The sequence below is a fragment of the Notolabrus celidotus genome, chromosome 13 (genome assembly GCF_009762535.1).
Source record: "Notolabrus celidotus isolate fNotCel1 chromosome 13, fNotCel1.pri, whole genome shotgun sequence".
Classification (NCBI taxonomy): domain Eukaryota; kingdom Metazoa; phylum Chordata; class Actinopteri; order Labriformes; family Labridae; genus Notolabrus; species Notolabrus celidotus.
In genome coordinates, this window is record NC_048284.1 from 18,315,303 (window position 1) to 18,333,981 (window position 18,679).

The 18,679-nt window shown below is 41.6% G+C and overlaps 1 protein-coding gene across 3 annotated transcripts in view; it reads right to left on the reverse strand.

Moving 5' to 3' along the window:
- Positions 1–13,267, reverse strand: part of fut8b (fucosyltransferase 8b (alpha (1,6) fucosyltransferase)) — a 122,208-nt gene extending 108,941 nt beyond the window's left edge. For 2 of the 3 annotated variants that reach the window (XM_034700002.1, XM_034699999.1), the window contains exon 1: positions 13,050–13,267. The gene's annotated coding sequence lies outside the window, so the exon portion shown is untranslated. Of the gene's footprint in view, positions 1–12,894; positions 12,985–13,049 lie in introns of those variants that run through there. The other variant, XM_034700001.1, reaches the window with a different exon arrangement.
- Between the last annotated feature and the right edge of the window lie 5,412 nt (positions 13,268–18,679).

Genomic DNA, 18,679 nt, shown 5'->3' on the forward strand with positions numbered 1-18,679 from the left:
GTTGCATTGCAATTTGTTTTTTTTTAGGCTGTCTGTTGAAGGATTTTGCACTACACTGAGGTTTGAAATGCATTTCTTGCTTCCTCAAGTGTGTTTGGCTTTGAAGGATGGCTACTAAAACAGTAAATACAGTTAAGGATGTCAAAAAGACATACTCTACGTCTTCTCAACAACCCCCCTGAGAAAAGTCCTTTGGCGTAGGAAAAACACCATCAAGCAATTAAATGGTTCTGGAGAGTAACCTTAATCCCTAATGGTTTAAATTGTCTTAGGGTGGACTTGTCCTTAAAGGGAACATTTTCTAACACCTCTTAAAAGAAGAATTAAGGACTCTGCAAAAGCTTTTTGAAACTTGGTATTAAGTGGTGTTTCCATGTCAGATCAGACTTTAAGGTGCTTCAGATGACTTAGAAAATTCTTTCCTTTCATCCTCTACTCCACTTGAATCACGATACAGCTGAGACAGTCTAACTCTGTTGAGGTCTTTAAATTAGAAGTTACATTTTTGCTTGACTTTCAGTAAGTTGTGTTTTCTTCCAATTCTTTAAAGCCTTTTGCCTGTAACCTTTATCCATCTCATTGGTCAGCCTCCGCACCAATTTATCCATTAAACTCTGCGTTGTAAGTCAATATTTGTCCCATTAACGTATTAACACAACCTCCAAAGCTGTGTGCTTCTCTCTCCCTCCCTATTTGTCCTCCTTGTCCTCTCTTTTCACTCCTGTGTTATTTATTTACTTATCTTTTTTTAGCTGGACTGTTGGCCGTCCTGAGACTCCTCTATTTCTCCCATGGCTGTCAGTACCTTGTTCCAGATGTTCTGATCTGATTCCTCATCCTCCAAATAATCCAACCTTTCCTCTCGTCTTTCATTTTCCCTTGTGCGCACAATGCCCTTGTCTCTCCCTCTGTCTTGTCTCTTCTTTTCTTGTTCTATCTGAGTCAATTTGGAGCTCAGCCTTGCCTCATGTGTTTGTAGAATCTGTTATTTAACAGCTCCTGTGATCTAAAATTTACCCTCTGATTGTTCACTCTGTTTATAATTAAAGTTTGTCGTCCTGGTAGATGGATCCTACCTCCGTTGCCTTGCCTGAGTTACATGATGTAGACCTTTGTTCCATATGTATCTAGGGTCCAAGGATGGAAGATGCTGTGCGGTGTTGAAAGAATGACTGTGAAGTGATTGGTGATGACAATCAGGGCCTTTCTACATCATGTACAGCAGATGTTTTTATCTGCAGTGCGAAAATGCAGATTTTGTGTATATTCACAGTGTTCTTGCTGTCTAATTGCCACCATGCTGTCTTCCGCAGAGCTCCATGCTGGGTGACAAGACTCCTGCGAATGGGAATCCAATCAGGCCAATCCACTGCGATCCTTTACAATCTCTTCAGCCACCAACCATCTGTAATACACACTGCACACACTGAACCCTGATAGATATAGGGATGGACACTTGCATATTAGCCGCCTCACCTCCTGTGAACTTGGTACCAACATGGCGGGAGAGCTTAAACACTGAAACCCTTCCAGCTCCGAGGACTAGCAGTTAAGCTGACCCTGCATTCGGGCCCCTCAATGCAGGTCACAGTGATGAATTTAACCCTTGGGGATCAATACAGTGACAGCAAAAATCCCTTCCTGCACACACACACACACACACACACACACACACACACACACACACACACACACACACACACACACAAACACACACACACACACAGTAAACAAACCCTACAGGAGCCAGGAGAGGCACCAGTGATATAAATAGCCCCCCTGTCTGTGAAGGAGATAATGCCGGTCTTTCATCACAGTCCAGGTCCCACCTTGCAGGTGCCTAGGGTTGAACTCTCTCTAGACCTGTGTTCAGGTCACACACAGGCCACCCAGCACTGGATCAGGTAGCACAGGCTAAATAGAGGCCATTTATTAGTCCTCATGTGATTTGGTGGAGGTGGGGTGACTGATGGAAATTTGGGCCTCTAGCTGAAAACAGAATAATATCCACAAACCTCTGCATAGAGGCAAGCCTGTCACACAACCTTTCTAACCAAGTGTGGGAAATGCACCAATTCTGTCAGATGAGCTCATGATCTTTTCTTTCCCTGTGCGTGTGTGTTCTGAGTGTGTGTGTGTGTCCTTGTGGGCCTAGTGTTCTGTGTTCTGGCTGCAAAGAGAATTTGGGCTATTGTCACTGAGATCCTAATAGCCAGCATCTGGCTCTCTGGCACTGCTTTTTATTTTTTGGGGAGGGGAGAACTCGGGGAGGAGGAGGGGAAGGGAGTGAGGTGGGTGATCTGACTGCTTACGCCTCAAGCTGCACAGCTGTCCCAATTACTACCTCTCTCTTCTCTCCTAATTTCACCCATCGTACCCATCTGCCTTTTTCCACACTTCAAATCTCTGTCCCATCCATCTGAAGATGCCACTAGTGGTGCGTGTTTTTGTACTTTCAGGAGAACTGAAAAGAGATCTTTACAGACAAGAGTTGGTTTTGATCTTGTTTTAAGTTTGGCGCTGTGGGGTGGCTAAAGGTCAAGACTGAGCAGTATCTTGTCAAACGGTGGAGAATTTTAGCAGCATCCCTGAATCCCTTTGGCCCTTCATGTCTGCTCTGATCCTGGTCTGAGCTGTGGACTCTAAGGGCCTGAAAAGGCTGTTTGATGGGCCATGGGCACTGAGCATCAGGGGACTTTTGTAGGTGGGTGGGTGGTTGGGTGGTTGGCAGGGAGAGTAAAAGGGGGGGGGTTGTTTGTGTCCAACACTGAGTCCCTCAGCAACTTCCAGTGAGCTAAAAACTCTCAGTGTGTCATACCCATGTGGATTCAGTTCCTCATGCAGGGGAGGTGCCACAAACTTCACTGTACTCTCCTTGTTCTGGTGCTCAGCATTCACAGAGACTTATAAAAGAAAATACAAGAATACACAAAGAGAAAAGATACATGTGCATGTGAACAGACACCAATAAATGCAAAGGTCAACATAAGGTAGTGTGACAAGGGGGCAGGCGAGTGTTTCTATTTGAAAAAGGACAAATAAAAGAGGAAGGAGAGGTTTAGAGATGCCTCTGGATGGGTACATGCCCAATTCTGGACGGCTCCAATGAGCCGAGAAGAAATGTCATAAGACCTACTTCCCAGCTCAGGCTGCAGCCGCAATAACTCCCCAAGATACAGCAAAAGAAGCACACATAAGCAAATGCACTGCGCATGCACACGCACTAGGGGTGCAACGGATCAAAAAACTCATGGTTCGGATCGGATCACGGTTTTGAGTCACGGATCGGATCATTTTTCGGATCAGCAAAAAAAAAAAAAAAAAAAAAAAAGAAAAAAACAAATTTGTCCCTCCATTTATTTTGTAAAACACTTTTAAACTTTTGCCAATAAAATAAAACCCTATCTGTGGGCCCAGTCCTGCCTCATTCACTACATTTCATGGCATGGCAAGTGAAGGAGCAGAGGAACTTCAAAAGTTTCACTCCATTCTTCTTTCAATCGTTGATTTTCACCGTCCACTTTTCTTTGAGCTGCAAACTTGGAACACACCGTTTTCGTGCATTCTAGGGTCCTACAGCTGGCAAAGTGCCAATGTGTGAACTGCTCCAACGAAAGTGAAAGTTAAAGATTTCACTCGCAGCATTGAACTCTAAGTGACCCATTAACAGGCTGTCTGCGTATCATTGACATGGAGACAAGTCCCGGTAAACACAAGGTGACCCGACCAAAACACAGAGTGAAGGAATAACAGTTCGGGGGCCACAAATAGGTGGCCGGAAGCGGCCCGCGGCCTCTGGTCTAGTGGATGCGCGACGGAATTTCATAACGTGGCTCAAGCACATTCAGCATTCACTGTATTTCACAGGGAAACCAAAATGCTCCCATACATGTGACAGAACATGCAGGAGGTTTTTCAAGTTTCTCTGCTCCTTCACTTGCCATGACTACCGCTGCGCTTGACGAGTGAGTGGGAATTGAACATGTGGTCATCACGTGAACACGCGCAACTTTTTTCATCAACTGATCCGCGGACCACGTCTGTGCCGAACCGTGGAGAGGCATCCGTACGGATCACGGATCAACGATGATCCGTTGCACCACTAACACGCACACACAAAACCACATCCTTCATGATGTGAGTGCACTGCAGAATGGGCTGCCTCCCTGCAGGGCCAAACATCGCACGGGCAGCACACTCTTGGAGGGGGGATTCCAGGTCAGGAACTCTGACTGGTCTACCCCTCAACCCAAACTTGACCCACATTTTCACATGCTCCCAAGTTAGACGTGGCTTAGGCTTTATGTGAACTAGATCCAGTGCCTACACAAATCCAATCTGATGCCGCATGGCTATCGGGCCACGCTTCTATTGTGCCTGTCCGACTGAATCCCTATTCAGAACTCTCCCCTGTCTTCAGACATTCAGCTGAGTAAGACAGGTAGACATGCAGTGAGACATTTGGACAGGCAGAAGGCAGGGCAGGCCTGCTGGGGCCTTTTCTTTGGCTGCTGCAGGAGAATGCTATCAGCTTGGATCAGGCTACGCCGCTCTAGCTGAGCTTCAGCCGCCTCATGGCCCGGCCTGCTTTTCTCCATGGAAACCTGCCCCTTACTCGCCCTGTGATTGGCTCTTACAATCACAAGACAGACACTCTGTCTTACAATACAGATAATAATGGCCCTCCGGTAGGATGAGTGCAGGAGAAGAGTGATTGCAGAAAGGCTTTTTTCCTGCAGATTTTGCCCTTTAGAAAGGCTGCATTCAGCAATAGTAGCAGAACTAAAGACTACAGGTGTGTTCCTGCGCATCACAAGCAGTTGGCTGGCTTTAAAGTCCCTTCTTTAATGCAAAAAACATCACTAAGATTCTCAATAAAGTCATCTACATCTTTTTCCTTGTCTTTCCTGTTGTCTTTAAAAGCCTAGAAGACAGAAACCGCCACACCTGAGTCTCACATGAAAAATCCCAAATGCCAACACTAGACATACTGTGGTAGCTCGATGAACTATATGCATGAACCAGCTACACTTTCTTGTCTTGATAAATCAAGTCTTTGATATTATGACTCTGAAATGGGTGTGAATATGTTTCCATATGTAAAAATTACCATCTTCTCCTTCCTCAAAGCAGAAACAACAAAGGGAAAAGCCTCTTTTCAGCCGTTCCTGCTCTATTTACAGTATATTGCCTGGAATCTGGGAGCAGAAAACCCCTGCACAGAGATTAACAATGCCGACTAAACAATGCCTCCAGAAGAGCCGTCCTCTTTTGGTTGCATTGTTACAGCTGCTCGCAACAAGCATTGCCATGTCTTGCATAGCCCTCTTCACTTCAATATTCTTTGTGTTTTTATAGCATGAGCCCCCCCAAACCGGGGACATGTCTTCAAAATGTGTTGTTTGTTTCCTTCGTAGCTCAATTCAGCCTTCTCTTCTCATCCGTCTGACGTTTCCAGAAAACAAGGATATATCTGGGACAACAGTGTGCAGAAAAAAAGGGGATGTAAAAACAGCACGCTGGAGCCAATATCAAGCATTATACACACACTGTACTGAGCGCCAAAAACACTGTGATGCTTGAAATTAGAATGGCTTTTCATGCAAACAGAGGCACTTGCTGTGCAGGTGACAGGCTGCTATTGCAGGCAGAATTGGAATGAAAAACAAATCCGACTGCTATTTTAAATAAAACTCCACTCGGCAGTGGCTTGCTGTGGTAAACCAAACAGAAAAATGGAGCTTGCCACGTGACGAATGTGCACTGTGTTTAATACAGATAAAAGTATGAAATGAGTCACCGCCCATTTTTTGCTCGGCGCACTGCATCTAACCTCTTTGGCAGAGCAACACTAATATGTTTAATGAAGTCATTAGTCAAAAAATGAAGACAGACAGTGGCATGAGGCAAGGAAGGTGGAAGCACAAGGGGCAGTGAGAGAGGAAGGGGAAGGAAAGAACAGAATGGAGAGAAAATAGACTAGCTTAGAGGAAGGGAGGGAGGGCTACTTCTCTAGAAAGCTCCCTCTCTTGTATTATAGATGCAGAATCATGTGTTGCAGTAGCTACACGGTAGCAAATGCAGCATTTGTCCAAAGCAATCAGCTCAAAAAGCAGAAACAACACAATCTGGGAGGCATTCTGCTAAAATAACTTCAAACCTGCCAAATAAATTTCAAGGGTTAGCTTGAGTGTTATCACTACTATTTTATTTAAGTGCTTCATCAAAAATTACACAGCCCCGAATGAACTGCTCTAATGTAATCACTTGGCTGAAATAAATGGGTCCACCCATGGCTATGCCTATCCGTTCCAAAAATGGCAAAGCCCAGATCACAGTGGTTTTGTTGCCAAAGCATGAGTCACTTTGCTTTATGTAAAATAATTAGCCCCTGACAGTTTATAACAGTTCATATTCAAACATGCATCCATCAGAAGTAGGACAGTTCCTTGCCGCTAGAATCCAAGACGGAGTTCTCCCTACCGTAGCATAGAGTGCTGTCGCCGCAATATATGCAGCTGTTTACTTATTCATGAATGGGTTAGGGCTACTAACTCAATCAATCTCTTCCCAGTTACCAAGGCGGACTTTATTAGATAACATTAATGATGCATTAGTTGTCCTTTGGTGTTGAGTTTCTCCCTTGTCAGCACCTACAATTCAAATGAGTACACAATGGGTATTGGCTGTAAATTGATCGAGACTTGGGGATAATTGTGGCACGACACAAGCCCCATATGGGCTTATAATTTACTGTCAAACAATAAACTGTCATCGGAAGACAAATCACAGTGAGCCTGACAGAGATGAAATACGTCTTTTGATATTAGCTGGAAAAATGGAGTCACATGAAATACCACACTTAAGTGGGAAAAAACAACCGCAAATCGATGTTTGTAATAGAAATAAGCTGGTATTGCACTTATTTAATATGGAATCTATCTTATTAACAATACAGCTTGTTGTTCCGTGACTCCTTCAGTTATGATTGTATGACATTTTTACAGCCACTCCTACGCATAGAGTTTGAAATGTCAGCAGTTGCAGAGGGAATCACCCAAGGCCTGACATAACAATATTATCACTATTCTTAAGTCCCTATGCAATATTGTTGCAGTTTTTAACTAAAGGTACAGTTTAGAAATGGGAATATTAAGCAATATGTACTGGTCAGATTCTAGACTGTAATGCTCTTCTGCTCAACCTTAAGGTCGATGAAGCAATGGTGGCTTTTGAGGACAAGAAGCTCCTGTGATGCAATATGAGTATGACCCTCCTTCTTTAGTGCTCAATAACCCCTCTCCTCTTCTTCCTCCAACCGCTGCTTTTTGTGTGGCTACTCACTAAATACAAAAACATGTATGCTTCTAGTTTGTCTGTTCTGTGCTACAGTAGAAACATGAGGGTGCAAGGTATAGGCCTCTATGGAAGGGGACGGCTCCTCTGTAGTTATAAAAGGCTCATTTGAATTTTACTGAGACGAAAGGACTTTTATACTCAGGTGATTATGCAACAATTTAGACAAACTTAGGAAAATTATATTCAAAACCTACCAAGTCTGTTCCATTAAATGCCACTAAATACTACGCGCTGCACCTTTAAGTATCATGATAACAATACTGTGCTATGATGCTTTTTATTAACCCTATTTTTATTGCAACCAAACCGGACTCAAAAGTGAACAGACTGACCAAAATTGGCATTACAAGGCCTTAGTGTTGTCTTAACATGAAAAACTGAACTTGTAATCCAGTCTACATTGTCCTTAATGAATGACTCTACTATTACAGCTACTGGTTTACACAAAACAAGTTATGTAGGCCCTTATTTAAAGCTAGGGCTTGTAGTCACGTAAAACTAGCGTGAATTTGAGTGTAGCATTTCCTCAGGACTCCATCTAATCCCTCCACCCTCCCCTCGGAGCTCCTCCAGACCAACACATGCACAAGCGCCGCTGCTTCGTGACCATATGATCGTGACTGATTCAAAACCGGTCCTCAGCACATCGTTTGTGTTTTGCACTACGTCAACTCATGTGGTCAGTCTCATTCAGCGGTAAGAAAACACAAAAAACATTATCATAGTGAAAGTTAAAAACACAAACAAACATGAAATGTACGCGCAGGAGGCGGGCAGAACGGCAGGATGGGATTTGATTGGTTTCATAATTTGGCTCCAAAAGGCGGGGATAGTTTGGTGTTTTCTAGGGATGTAACGGTATTGTAAATATCACGGTATTTCGGTATCAAAATTCTCACAATAATGCCGTGGCATGTGACGGTATCAAACAGTGACTCGGAGAACTCCCGCTAGTGTAGTTTTTTTCTGGCGCCATTGAGTGGGCCGGTCTGAGAAGCAAACATCATCTCCCATGATCCCCTGCGCAGTGCAGGAAGAGATGACGGAAAGCACAGAGGGGGAGCAGAGCGGAAAACTTAAACTAGTGGAACCTCCTGCGAAGTTTAAACTGAAGTATGGACGCATTTTGGTTTTGCAGTAAACAAAAACGATCGAGCAGAAAACATGACGGACATGCAAAAAAAACTGTTTGCAGACACTGCCAGACCGCGATAGTCTACGAGTCAGGGAGTACAAGTAATATGAGAAGGCACTTGATGAATCATCCCCCTGCAGCCGTTTTCAGTGGTGGACAATGAGGGATTTAAAAGGGATTTTTTTTTTTATTTGCTTGTTACTTGCTACTACTTTGCTTGTAACACTGGACGTGCCTGCACTGCTCATTACACTTGAAAAGACCTGTTGGTAGTAGGGCTGTCAACGAATATTCTAAATTCAAATATTAGAAAAAAACGGAGAGTCGAAAAAAACGGAGATTCGATTATGAAAATTAATATTCGACTGTGGAAAAAAAACACATCGGCAGCTGCTTTGAGAGTGGGCGCACTGCATGACAGGTCAGGGACAGGTCACAGGAGTCACACATGAACAGCGTGAAGCAGACGGCAGAGAGAAATCTTTCCGTCCCCGGATCCTCAGTGCGCTCTGAACGCGTCTTTTCCTCCGCTGGGAATACAGTGAATAAAAAGAGATCGGGCCTCTTCACATGTGGACTGTCTTGTGTTTTTGACAAATAGGCCTAAGACCCTACATTGACAGTGGACTAAAAGAGCCCGACAATCAGTGACACTGGGATAAAATGCAGCCAAGAATGTAATTGGACTACCTTTTCGTTTTTAACTTTAACTTCAATTAATGTTAATAATATTTGCTTCAATCACTGAATGTAGCCTGCCTATATTAGGGACAAGAGTCGGGACCTTTAATTGCTCTCACAAGTCTTGTTCAGCACCATAGACTGTTCAGCACTCACTCAGCGCATTGCGCACAGAGGGGGGAGGGGGGCGAGCGAGCGAGAGGTCTACGGTCTTAAAGGTGTTACGCTAAAGACCATTAGGTCCTTTACTTGTTTTTAAGTGTAGGTATGTTTTAGGCATGTTATATCTTAAATAAAAATACATATACAAGTAGTTATGTCTCCTTGTATTAGTTTGTCCACCTATTATTGACATAATGCGCAAATGTAGATATTCAAATGGTTCGAACCTAAGGGTTTCTTAGAGCGAATATTCGAATGTCATTTTGGAGCAATTTTGACAGCCCTAGTTGGTAGTAATAAATGTGATTAGAACATTTGAGCATTATGTTTGTGTTCAATTACAGTAAGTGTGTTTATCCTTATCATTCCTGGCACTTAATTTTCCACTCTATGACATTTTTTCAAAAGTCATCTTATTTTTTTTTTTGACAATACCGTACCGTGGCCTTAATACTGTGACGATACCGTACCGTGAGATTGTGATATCGTTGCATCCCTAGTTTTTTTCCCAGATTTACTCCGGCTGTAGATAGCAGCTTTTTTCACTCTTTTTTTAAGAACACATTATGTATTGATTGCCATCGGGACATAAAGATAATTTTAACCAGTATAACAAAATGTGTATCTAAATCTGACTACCAACCCCAGCTTTACAGTGAATTTCTGTTGAAAAAAATCAATAAAAAGCTTATTCTTCTTTGCAATTTTGGATAAATTATTTTTAAAGAAGAATGATCCATAACAGGGGTCCATATATAAAAATACGATTGCCACACCAAGTATTGCAATACTCATCTGAATCGTCATTTTCTTCATCCATTAGTACACATCACAAGCCATAATAGCACTTTTACATTGTTCTTGAGGTTTGCATCTCCTAATGGATGACCCAAGCTCCTAGTTTCACCAGCCATGACGCCAAACCCCACATCAACTGTCTGTGCATGTTACTGCTGCCATCTATCTTAACGTCACCTGTGTAAAGAGTGTGTGAGGAGGGGATTGGAGGCAGAAATCCCCCTGCCCGCTCCATCAGACTGCCCTGATGTGATGATGAATGCAGCAAGGACTCTAACTGGTTTTGGTTTGGTTTGGTTTTGTTTTGTTATGAGTGTATTTACTTTATATATATTGTATCGTTGTCCTGTCTTCTGTATGTATATGTTTATCTTATTTAATCTGTCTTCTAGTGTTGTAGTTCTCGAGATCGGTCTTGGTCTCGAAACCGATCTTGAGACTACTTATTTAAGGTCTCAGTCTCGTCTTGGAGTCCCTGTCATTACTGTGATAAGAGAGACCCCCGACATTTCTCAAAACAGAAAACTTGAACTAACAATGACGAAAACAAAACATTTTTTGTTGCTGTTAATTGTATTTAAAGCAATCCTAAATAAAATAAACAGGAGTCTTTGATTTTGTCAACAATCATGATGATTTGCCATTGATATATATGGTCTTGGTCTTGGTCTTGTCTCAATCTTGCACTGCATTGGTCTTGGTCTTGACTTGGTCTCAATCACTAAATGTCTTGGTCTTGTCTTGGTCTGGGGGCACTCTGGTCTTGGTCATATCTTGGTCTTGGTTAATGTGGTCTTGACTACAATGCTACTGTCTTCACTTGATTTATATATGTTACTGTCTTCTACTATCTGTATATGAACACCTTTACTCTTGAATATGTTACTGCTGCCATCTATCTTAACGTCAGCAGTGTAAAGAGTGTGTGAGGAGAGGATTGGAGTCAGAAATCACCCTGACCTGTCTACCAGACTGCCCTGATGTGCTGATGAAGGAAGCAAGGACTCTGGCTGGTTTTGTTTTGTTTTCTTATTAGCGTATTTACTTTATATATATTGTATTGCTGTCCTGTCTTCTGTATGTATATGTTTATCTTATTTAATCTGTCTTCTAGTGTTATAGTACTTGAGATCGGTCTTGAGACTACTTATTTAAGGTCTCGGTCTCGTCTTGGAATCGAAAGCATTTTTACTCAGTCTTGTCTCGGTCTAGGACTGGGAGGACACCATATTTTAAATCAAGACCGGTCGAGACCACCACTGATGCACTCTGTGTCCATGTCAAAAGGGAAGGTTAAACTAATGAGGACGAAAACCAAACCTTGTTTGTTGCTGTTAATTGTATTTAAAGCAAACCCAAAATAAAATAAACAGGAGTCTTTGATTTTGTTAACTCTCATGATGATTTTTCATTGATATATATGGTCTTGGTCTTTTGGCTCGGTCTTGCCCTGCCTTGGTCTTGGTCTTGACTCGGTCCCGATCCCTAAATGTCTTGGTCTTGTCTTGGTCTAGGGGCACTCTGGTCTCGGTTAATGTGGTCTTGACTACAACACTACTGTCTTCACTTGATTTATATGTGTTACTGTCTTCTACTACCTGTATATGAACATCTTTACTCTTGAATAATAAAAAATATATATGTTACTGCTGCCATCTATCTTAACGTCAGCTGTGTAAAGAGTGTGTGAGGAGAGGACTGGAGGCAGAAATCCCCCTGCCCGCTCCATCAGACTGCCCTGATGTGATGATGAAGGCAGCAAGGACTCTAGCTGGTTTTGTTTTTGTTATGAGTGTATTTACTTTATATAGATTGTACTTTTGTCCTGTCTTCTGTATGTGTGGTATGTCTATCTTATTTAATCGGTCTTCACTTGATTTATATGTGTTACAGTCTTCTACTACCTGTATATGAACACCTTTACTCTTAAATAATAATAAGAAACAACACATCCACTGTCTGTGTATGTTACTGCTGCCATCTATCTTAACATCAGATGTGTAAAGAGTGTGTGAGGAGAGGACTGGAGGCAGAAATCCCCCTGCCTGCTCCATCAGACTGCCCTGATGTGATGCTGAAGGCAGCAAGGACTCTAGCTGAGCAGTCTAATTTCATAATCACATAGCAGAAGGCCTTATTATTATTACACGTTAACCACACCTCCAGATACTGAAAACAAACGCACGCCTGGCTGTGGTGATTATTACAAAGCGGTGTCTGATCCTGGCAGCAGTGCACTGATGCTGAAAACACAGGCAGCTGCTTTGTCTGCTCGTTACACATTAAACACAATGAAGAGCGTGATCGCACACCACCAGGAAACATACAAGTGTCAACCACTGACCTACTGCATGTCATGTGGCTGTATTATATGAGCGAAGGGGTGGAGGTCAAACGCTTTTCCCCCCCTTGTCATTTGATGTTGAGAGAAACAGAAACAAACGCACACAGACAGACAGCTAGCTTACAGGCTACTCGCGTCCAGCAATGTTGATGTCGTTAGCTTTACCAAGGCTGCCAAATCAAACCACGATTTGTCCAGGGCTGGATCAAAATGCGGGTTTTTGAGAACCAGGGTATCTGCAGCAGCCCTTACATGCATAGTGGATTGTTTTGAACATCTCCACTTGCTTCCCCAAACGCAAATAAGCAACAAAGGAGAGCGCGGGGAGTCTATATGGATGGAAGTAACGGTGCAGCCTTGTCAAACATACCCGAATAGCAGCCTTGTTATAACGGGACCAGACATTCCTACCTACCGTGACCGCTATTTGGTCACCGTCATCCCAGCAGCAGCGGCGCAGTCAACAGGCCGGGATGAAGCAGCAGGAGGAGGGGGGGGATCTATGATCTGAGCGCTGCCTCTACCTCTCTTACATTTCCGCCATGCAGCACGGTTATTATTATCACCTACCTCGGCATGGTACACCGGCATCCAGCGGCATCCGACCGGGGCTGCTGAGGTTCTGGGTGTGACGCAGCGGCAGCCGAGATTTGTTGCTCCAGAAAATAGAGTAGAAATGCTGCGGCGGAAGCAGGAACTGGGAGAGCTGGGATCTGTGAATACGGCTGAATACGGGGCTGCTCTGTGCTGGATGGCCGGTGTCAACGCAGACCAGAGCGGGGAGAGGGGGGGGGGACTTAACTTCCGGTCGCAGCTTTTCAAAGTAATAGCCTAGGTGGGCAATACTTAAAGAGACTGAACATGACTTGAATTTTCTTTTTATTTATTTTTAACCTCAAACATGAGTCTTGATTTTACACCTTTTTTTTTTTTTTGCATTATTATTATTTGCCCATTATTATTTACAAAATCCGCTAAATAATATTCTGCTGTTATGTTATAGTACAAAAATTTAAAAATAAAATTGCTTCTATTTGTCAATGTGGACCGTATATAATGATATTGTGCAATTAAAAATATTCTTTAAAAGAGAGAGAGAGAGAGAGAGAGAGAGAGGGGGAGAGAGAGAAAGAGAGAGAGTGAACATTTACTGACACGTTTCTGGTGTTGAAAACTTTCACAGGCACAGCTAATGTTTACTAGAACCGAGTTATCAGCTCAGTAAAGAAAATGTATACAAAATCCTCTAAATAATATTCATTCTTATTAATATGATTGTATGTTCTCTTAGGCTGCTGTTATGTTATTGTACAAAAAATGAAAAATACAATTTCTTCTATTTGTCAATATGGACCGTATACAATGATATTGTGCAATAAAAATATTCGTTAAAAAAAAAAGAGAGAGAGTGACTGAACATATAATGACATGTTTCTGGTGTTGAAAACTTTCACAGGCACAGCTAATGTTTACTAGAACCGTGTTATCAGCTCAGTAAAGAAAATGTATAACACAGATAAATTAAATAACATAGCAATGATTCCTTTATTCCTTTTTTCCGACCCCCATTAGCTGCCACTAACGCCGCAGCTACTCTTCCTGGGGTCCACATGAAACAAACATAACATACAAAGTATAAATGAAATACAAAACTGGTAATGCAACAAACATGAAACACAGGAACTGAAAAATATTACAAACATGAAACACAAGGACAGAAAAATGCTACAAACAGAGAATACAACAACTGAATATACTGCAAATGTAAGATACAACAACCCATATTTGTGCTGTAACAAATATTTTGAATTGCAGCTGTGTATAAATTTGGCTATAAAAGCAAAATTATATTTCCCTTTCTTTGTTTTAACTCAAACATTTTAATGAAGAGGTATTGAAATACAATGTCTGTATTCATAATTCAATTGTTTTTTAGTTTGTTCAGCAGAAAAATCCTCAGTCATATTTTGAAGGCTCACTGTTGAGACTTCCTAACTGTGACGTAGGCTGACTTGACTCACTGATATAGAACCTGATGAGAGAAGGATGGAGTGGAAGCTGCAGTGCGCACACCAGAGTCAGGTCGTTGTACTGCAGTCCGGTTCAAAGAGTGGACGGACCGGGTGCTACTGGGACCATGGAGGGTACAACTCCCCCTAAAGGGTGACACTCCTCTTGACCTTTACGTAGAATGACATCAGGGCAGTGGCAGAACCTCTAGGACACATTCAACACACTGAAATTTCACAGCTGTGGCATTCGGCTTCATCACTCACATGTTACAACCTCTCAGATTACGGCTGGCATTTAAATTTCCTCAACATTATCGCCGTAGTTTCATCATTGGATTGATAAGGGAAACCAAATAGCTTTTATATTCAGTGTTTTTATCTTGCAGGATAAACTCAGCACATTTGGGAATATGTCTAGACAGATAAAGCAAACTTTTCTTCAGGTTTTCCCCAGGTGGAGGAGACTGGGGATTTACTTTAAGCTGTGTCATTGCTTAGATTCTCAACTCAGATGGATTTTCTTTTTTATCTGTCAGTCAGAAAGGAGTAGTTTCAACATTCAAATCTGCCTTATAGAGCATAATTCAAGGAATAACAGTTGGGGTTAAATTTATGAGAAAAGAGTATTTTATTTGGTAAAAGAAAACAATGGTTCTAGCATGGTAAACAATTTGGGTTAAATCTTGGTTTCTAGTTGTGTTGAGTCTTGAGCTGGAGGCTTGTGGCAAGCAATAGAAAGGTATGTGGTGGTTAGTGCCAGGGTAAACCAATAAATGCGGTCTAATATACTGTATACAACACCTAATGCCCACCTTAGCAAGACCATCAGCATGTGAGGTAGCAGAGTAAAAGTGTTTTCAAAATGGCTATTTATAGTCCATTAATTCCTACTGCGGGTAAACACAAAATCTGTGCAAGGTTGTAGCAGGGATATCACAATTAAGTCATATAAATCTTCAAGGCAAAAAAACAGGAGGTATGCTTCAAATGTAAGACTGACATAGAGCACTGCACACCACTGTTGATGTCTTTTTACATCATTACATTGCACATGTCAGCTTTTTGGGAGGTTGGCAACTGAAACACTCAAAATAATATGATTGAAAAGATTATCCATTAAAGGTTTTTGGACAAATCATCAGTCATGCAGTTAAATCCACCGCAGTAAAGGTTGGACATAAACACACTCAGCAGTCTCCCTGCTGAGTGCTCCATTTTAAGTAATACACAGCCATGTAGTCCACACTGCACTATATTCATTTTAGCATGAGCTAGTAAACTTCAAACAGGTGGAATGAACTGACTCAACACACACACATATTTCTTGTACTCTTTTAGTGCAAATGCTTCTGTTTAGTATAGATAAACATAATTTAATCCTAATATTTAAACCCTAGTTGGGATCAAATAAAGGCAAGCCCAGATCAGTGTATGAATAAGTGCAAAGGAATGGGTGCTTTGAAACAGTAAAAAAGGCTTCAGGTTGCCCTTGAACGTGTAATATTTACTGTACTACTCTCTTTGAACTGCTGTATAGTCATGTTTTTACTCCCATTTTCAGTCTCACTCTTGAGAATTAAGTTGCTAAGTGAAATTCATAACACCCAAAGGCTCTTCATTTGTTGTTGCTCCTCCATCCATTTTTGAAAAACATCCCGCGTGCCTCTGAGAGGTCTCACTCCTGTGGCGAGGAGCTGAATCACAAAAACAACCCCCACCTAAATTTGGTAAACACATATTTTCTGTCTCACTTAGCTGGACCCCAAAGCTGGTGCAGCAGCGCCATCATGTGGTACAAAGACAGCAGTGCACTGCTGGCTGGAGGCCTTTGTACCAGACTGAAGGTATTTGGTGAATATGTCAGTGGTTCCAAGAAAAAACATGACTCAGAAGACCTTTCAGTTTTGACAACCAGCTTAATCCATCTCACGGTCACCGGTAATTGTTGTATGCAAAACACGAACCATTCATGCACCCATGCAGAGAAACACCTGCTCCCTGGCCCCTGCATCAACCCCCTACCCCCCACCCAACCTCCACCCTCCAAACCAAACACACAACAGAATTCAGTCAGACAGCTGTGATATCATCATCAGTTTTGTTCTCAAAGGGCAAGAGCAGGTCGATTATTTCTGACCTTTTTGTCTGTCTTTGCTGACCTTTCTAGATTGAGACACGGAGAAAGAGTTTATAAAAGAGGCAGAGTTTTATACAGTTGAAGGAAAGCTGGAGCAGAATAGAGCAGAAGAATTATGAACAGTGTGATGCAGCAAATGGAATATGCTTTTTTATGCATGTAAATGTGGCTAGATAACTAAATAACTGTTTTCTTAAATGTCATAGATCTGGTAGTGAGTCAAAGACATGTAAGCAGTCTAGGAGCACAGATACTCACAGAGGAAAGTGTTGCTTTTTATGCCACGATAGATATGCATGTCATCCTATGGAACAGAAACAAAATGGAACAGAATAATTAAAATATCATTAGGGTGCCATTAGAATATCATTACCATATTAATTTGTAACACTTGGGGAGGAATTCATCAACATGGCACTTGTTAAAATGTATTTTGTGCTATGGTACATTTCAAACGTGTGACAAATTTTAATGAAGAAATATATTAAACTGCAGACTAGGATTTATAACATAGAACTGCAACATTTTGAATGAAATTGTGACTAGGGGGGCTTTGTGGTTGATGAGCTTTTGGGGATTGTAGCTTCAGCATTCAGGAGACATAGTTAGCAATTATACATCTTGCAAGCTGGGTCTTTTTGTACAGAAGTAGTTCCTGGAGTTTGTGAATTATTTTGAGAGTTAATACCTGGAGGGGTGAGTATAGATTGGACGATTAAGTAAGACCCAACAGTTATTGTAATGAGAATGATTGTCAAGTTAAGCACTGGCATTGAGATGACCTGAAACTTTATAAAACTATTAAACTAAGTTAGTTTCTTGGTACCTACAAGAAATTCTAATGATACTTGCCCAACATTTTTTGATGGAGGACTCGATGGCTTTATTTGCAGTGACTTACTACTACTATAGAACATTATGGATACTTTGGTCAAGTTCTTTGAATGTAGGCCTGAAATGTTGATATTTTGTCGTGTCCAATCTGTAGTGCAGCCATTTTCCACTGTGGAGAGCTGTGGCTCCGGTGAATGACGACTGCTACAATGCTATAACACACTACTACCCGAATGTAAACAAGCGCAGATGATGACAGATGGCATCTCGAACTGTGGTACGGTTTGGAAGTATTTCTATCGAAAAAATAGAGATAAAATTGTACATAGGCTGTGTCTGTGTAGTCGTTTTTTAAGCACTGTATAATGAAATGTGAAGAAAAACATTTACCTATCTCCAGGTACTTTCAAGGAGGAGAAAGGGGAACAAGAAATTTCAAGACACCTGCTTAGTTTAAACAGAATATAACACTTTTTTTTAAACAAACAACATTTATCATTTAGCCTCTCAGTCTTTTGTTCTTTAAGTGAACTTTTTTATTCAGTTCACTTTGGGCCCAATCTGCTAAAGGTTTGCCTGTATAAAAACACGTGCAAACTTGATAGCGCGTGCAAAGCTGACGTACTAACCAGGAGCACATGGGATTGCGTCTTTCAAATGAGCAAAATAGCAATCGCAAATCATTTAGCGTGTTTGCCTTCATGAATATGCAGCATACACGTAGATCATCAGTACGCGCAAAATACTGGGAGGAGGAGATGAAAATGCAATCATTTAGCACACGCAATGTGATCTATCAAACCTGAAGCAGATAGCGAGCGCTGTATTTGGGTCTATATTTAGCACATTTCAAAGGCAGATGCAAACTGGCACAGCGTTAAGCACACATGGCTGCGGTCACTGTAAAGCTTATCATAACATTGCTTTACAACATGCCTGCAACAGCGAGGCTTACAAGCATTACTAAATGTTTTAGTCAATCAAACCAAGAGAACAAAATAATAATAATAATAATAATAATAATAATAATAATAATAATAATAATAATAATAATAAAACAACAAAAATTCAAAGCAGTTCAGCACCACGGATAGCGACCGCATCATTCTGACACCCACTTGAACTTTTTCATATAATGAGAGCACAGTAGGTCACTGTATCAACAGCTATAAAGTTTAGTCAAATTGGCACAGCGGCCCACATGTTCACATACAAAC